The following is a 6283-nucleotide window of genomic DNA, read 5'->3' on the forward strand; positions in this document are numbered from 1 at the left end:
TTTTAAGAATGAATAACTAGAGTTTGCAAAGAAAATGTAAAAAAACAAACAAAATAAGGTGGATGGTATTTTTGTAACAAACAACTTATTATTAAAAATTATGCAATGGATATAAGTTTGAATATGACAAACCAAACAAGCAATAAAAACTACTCCCAGCATAACTAATCCCAGTATAACCTATCTTAGCATAACTTATCCCAACATAACTAATCCAGGGGCGGCTCTACCTTGTAAAAATTAAGGCATATGCCTTAGGCCCCCAATTTTGGAAGGCCTTAAATTTTTACCAAGAACAAATTATGTGTTATTTTTTTATTTAAAAAAATTATTATTTATAATAAAAAGTATATAGTATATATTTTTATTACATTTCTTTGTTAATATTCACCTTATTTATTTTTTAAAACTCATTTTTGCTTAAAGTTTATCAACTTATTACTTATAGAATTGTGTTAACAATTCATATAATGATTGCTTCAATAAAATAATATTTTTCAACGTTGAATTGATAAAATCTTACCTAAAACTAATAATTATAAATAAAAAGAAGTACTCGAAAAAATCATCTATAAAAAAATTAAGTAATAATTTGCATCTAAATAGTTAGAAAAATCAATTTTAAAATAATTATGTACGAAATTTGTTAAGCGTCAATTGAAATTTCGCTTTAGGCCCTCAATTACGTTGAGCCGCACCTAAACTAATCTCAGAATAACTTGTATTCAAACCAAACGATCCCTAATAGTAATACATAAATAAGTAAATTCTACATTAAAATATATTTATTTATCTTTTCCCTCAACGAATTTTTATATTATTACTACCTACATAACACAATCCCATAAAAATTATGACTTCCGACTTAAAAAGGATGTTTGCCTCCTAGTTATTGGTGCTGGTAATAATAATTTCAAAAAACCCAGTTGGGGCAATGAACCTGCCCATCACGATTCACGCTAATAAAGGCAATGGGGCCTGCTTACCAACACCAATATTGCAAGTTATTTTACTATATACTCCCCTTTTTTCTAATTATTTGTTCACTTTTTAAATTGACACACTTATTAAGAAAATAATTATTGACATAGTAAATTTATTATTTTACCCTTTTTAATTATGAAGTGGATGAATTAAAAATTTATGATTTTCAAAAAGTTTTATCTTTTTCAAAGTTATTAATTGAGGTATAATGGGTAAAAAAATTGTTCTTTCTTGATTTGTCAAAATGAACAAGTAATTAGGGACAACTAAAAAAAAAATTGGAGTAGTAATTAGGGACATAGAAAGTATATGTAAGACCAACAAACCTTTAAATATAATATTTTACTTTAGTATCTTTGTACATTATTTTTACATAATGTAAACTTATTATTAAGATATATATTACATTACAGTAATTAAAATATTATTCACATTCCGTACGTGCTTATGCCAAACTTTTAAGTAAAACTACAAAACATATGTTCTCTTACATAGAAGTTTTAATGTGATCAAGTGATCGATACAAGATGTTTACCCTAATCATTAATGAGCTAATCAATACAATATAAATGTGATTTACTGATGTATGCTATTTACTGAGGATTTCAATTAAAAGGTTAAACTATAGAGAAACACTATAGTGAGTAAGAATTTCAAGATAAGTAAAAGTCAGATTTTACATATGTATTTTATGTTTAATCAATATGAGAAGAGAACGGTTGAGTTGAGACTAGATAGGATAGCGTCACAGTGGTGCCTAAATGCAAACAACATAGATATATCTTGATTCGCCTATTTTAAGAAAATCAAATAATAGATAAAATGTCAAATATATGATTGAAACCTGGTGTTGAAATAGAGAAGTTCTACTAAGGTGTTGTGTGGTAATTAGAAGTATGTTTTATATAGCTACTATAAGACTCGATCGTATTGATATATGAATGAATATTGGATTGCTAAAGTCCAATATATCCATAAAATGAGGGTTGCATATACTTTGGATACAAAAGTGGATGAACAATCAAACCAGATTAGATAAAATTAATTATACATATTCGTCAGAAGGTGCAAATAACACATATTTTGTTGGAAAATTGGAATGTATTTCAAAAGAATTTAAAGCATTTACTAAATCAAATTTTTCCTCTCTTGTCAGCACACATGTGTCCTTTTGCATGTGAAAGCTTGGACAAGTGGCAATATTCCATTCACCTTATAAATTCTACTCCTCACCGTTGGAAATTTACAGAAGAAAAATAACATTTTGTCCTCTTTCTCAAGCTCTTGTCTCCGTCTTCTTTGATTAAAATATTTATATACTCCATTCCTCCACTTTTATTTATAATATTACGTTTTTCGAAAGTCAATTTAGCTAATTTATAAAGTTAAATTAGATTTCATTAATTTGATATTTTAAATAAAAAATTTAGATATTCAAAAACTATGCGAGAAATACTATCAATTGCAATTTTTTACATATCAATATGGTGAAAAAAATATATCGTAAAATGTTAGTCAAAGTTCTTATTATTTGACTCTAAAAATGAAAACCATGACAATTAAAAGTGGACGAGGGAGTATTAACTTTCATTCTCTTGATTTAACTTGCTGGTATTAATATTAATTTGTTGATTCCAGTAAACTCTATTTAATAAGAAAAGACTTGTTTAATTCTAGGGAAATATTTCATACTGTATAAATAGTTTTTTAAGACAGTGTTTAATTTAACACATTCACGTTTTAGTTGTGCCTATTTAAAATATTATAGTAGTAATATCTATATAACTTTTAGTAATATTATTTTGCTAAATAATAAGTTGTTATTATTATTATTGTAATATTTAAATTATTACCCAACAATATTTGAAGATAAAATGCGAGAAAGTTGTTTGAGATAAGATCGGACATGTTCAGTGTTGACCGATAGATGCAACTCGTTCATAGGTGTAATACTATGAAAAGTGAAGATGTTAAAATCGGATGTTGGAGTAAAACTAAAATTACATGGAAGAAGTAGGGTGTGTTTGGTACGAAGAAAATGTTTTCCTAGAAAATCTTTTTTTGGAAAACGAGTGAATTTCTAACTTATTTTCTCATGTTTGGTTGGTGATTGAAAAATATTTTCTAGAAAATATCTTTTATTTTTGGCTTGAAACTAGAAAATACTCTTTAGGAAAATAATTTCCAATCTGAAAATCAACCCTGATAATTGATCTAGGACCTGACCTTGACACCCAAACTAGGACACAACACTGACTTCCATTCCAAAATCCAACCCTGAGATCTGACCCAGGACCTGATCCTCACTTCCGATCCTAAAATAATTTTTAAAAATAATATTTTTTTAAAAAAATTGATGGGGTGGAGGGGGACAGAGGGGGTGACTGGGGTAGGAGTGACGTAAAAAATGAAACTATAAAAATTTGAAATATTTTTTAAAAATAACTTTTTTAAAAAAAAAAAACTTTTGATGGGATGAGATTTTTTTAAAATTTGAAAATATTTCTCCAAAACATTTTTTTGTGGGGTAGGGGTGGTAGGGGTTGGGTGAGGTAAAAAAATCTTTTTTTTGGGAGGGTAGGGGGCGCTGGTTTGGAGTAGGGGGTTGGGGCTAGGGGTAAACACATATTTGTAATTTAAAAAATAAGAAAATTTAATAAATTTAATTATTTTTTTAATGGGAAGAGCTAGGTACAGGGTACGAGGTAGAGTAAGAAAAAAATATTATAATTTAAAGATGAAATAGAGTTTTGGAAAAAGTTTTTCTTAATTTTTTAAGGGAAGTCATTTTTCTTAAATTTGAGAAAAATAAGTTGATTTAGAAAACATTTTTCAAAACATTTAAGCCAACCAAACATGAAAAATTTGAAAAACATTTTTCTCATACCAAACACACCCTAGTCTCGAAAGACCTACAAATATTGATATCAATACAAATTTAACTAAACATAGGACACGATAAAAGAAAAAGATCCATAAAAATGACAGCTATGCAACATGGTTGGTCAGTCTCAAAATCTATAGCCCAAAGGCATGCCACGACCCTCAAGTAGATGGTATGAGTTGGCCTAGACATAGCTTGAAGGTCTGGTAGACAAAATGATCATCATCTATTGTGGGATGGTTGAATTTGGGGGTGAACGGGTAAGTGCATACAAACAAGTAATTGGATTTTGAGAAATTGATACCTTAGAAATTTCTAGGGCATTCACTCAAACTTATTTACAAAATCGAGAAGTTGCCCAAATATGATGAAGAATGGGTAAGTGTATATAATCGCTAGACGCTTTATCCCAGTCTCTAATATGACATCATAATCAGACTTTAAAACCGTCCTTGAAACAAAGGCTCTAGGGACAATGATATCGACACTGGGTTCAGAAGATTTGTCATTTCTCTTTTTACCTTTCTTTGGACAACCATGAGAGAGGGATATCTGACAAAACATGGAAGAAGGTGAAGACATGATGAATCAAGTTTGGAGGAAGAAAATATAACAATATATGAAGTTCGAGAGATGTAGAGATTAAAGGTTTTGGAAAGAATGAAGAAAGAATTCAAGAGAAATGAAGAGAGTTTGGAGAAATTGTGAACGGATGAATCGTGAAACATTGGAATGAAACGAAAATCACAATTTATATGCAAAAAGAGATAAGTCATGATTGCCTTGAATAATGAGCCATTTTTTATCCAATAATAATTCCATATGTGGATGGTACATTTAATGTGGCAGGGTCAACGTCTTTTGCATTACTGAAGGTATTCTTAGGATGGACTTCTCATTCCACTTTTCAAACATGCACGACATCATGCTCGAGAACGATGAACTATGTATTGGGAAAAAAATAACTTATACCCGTGGAAGAATAAATAAAAATATGAACACACAGGATTAACATAGGATGCTCAAGAGTATTAGTTGGGTAAAGTGACCTAGTCTCAAAGATGAGTTCAGAAAAGATTAGTCTCTGAAATCACTATATAATCATCATCATCATCATAAAAAAGGCGAAAACTCGTATCCCGATGATAAGAAATGACTTGTGTCCCAATGACATGACAAAAAAAGGATAAAATGACGTATATGTTAGATATGATTGTACAATATTGTGATCACAACAGAGAAATATTAGCTGACACTACTAACGACATTTCAACATGGACAACAATCATTGATTGTAGTACTTTAGGGCTCGAGTGGAGTTTTTCTATTTGTAGACGAATTACATTTATAACCTATAGATAGTAGTTTTAATATGATTGTAAGGGTATGAGATTCTAAACATCACAATTACAAGATACTATTATTCTTGTGCTATAAGTTTTTCATATTTCATTAAGTCTTTGCTTCATAATATTATTTACATAAATTGATCTCAGATCTATGACCAATATCACTCTATCATAACTGGATTAAGTACAAACACGTGTGTCTCCAAAGCTCTATATATCGCTTCATACGACTTTATTTACTTACTTACTTATTTTCATTTATTTCTTTAACAAACATATATTTAATCGCTAATAACCAAATCTAATGAGTTAAATCAATCCACGTGTTCTTGACCTCACTATAAATTTAATTGTATTATTTTCTAGTAAACATGAATATGTTGTTGTATAGACATATATTATCAAATATTAACATTTATTTTGATAATTTAAAAGATCTAATAGTGTATTTACACTTTATCAATCAAATTAAATTTGTAATTTTGTTATAATTATATTGTGACAAACAAAAATATAATATAAATATCATCCAAATAATTACGCCAAATTCAATTTAGAGATGACTTTCCTACCGAACTTATATATAAAAAATGAATATCTTCGATCATAGTAGATAGTTTATTTTGAGCGATCATCGTTGATTCACTTGTAAGAACATGGGGTCCACAATGTAGCTGATTGGCCCTTATGGCTGTCAACTTGTGACCTCAAACCATACAAGTCCACGTAATAACACAAGAGACGCGCCAAAAGAAATACTCCATCCGGTCACTTTTACTTATTGCAGTTTGACTTGATACATCATTAAAAAAAAGAATTATTGTATGTGTATTTTATTAAATTATTCCCTATTAAATGATGTCTTAGAAAATGAATTGAAAAATAAATTTTAATTATCAGGTAAAACATGAAAAAATATTATTGTCTATTTTTTTTGATAGGTCTAAAATGACAAGTAAAAATAAAAATTTATTTTAAGAACAAGTGATAAGTGAAAATGAACAGAAAGGAAATAATGTTAATTTATTCCATTTTTAACCTTAATTAATGGACCAGTAAAAGCACT

Source organism: Solanum stenotomum, chromosome 7 (assembly GCF_019186545.1).
Source record: "Solanum stenotomum isolate F172 chromosome 7, ASM1918654v1, whole genome shotgun sequence".
NCBI lineage: Eukaryota > Viridiplantae > Streptophyta > Magnoliopsida > Solanales > Solanaceae > Solanum > Solanum stenotomum.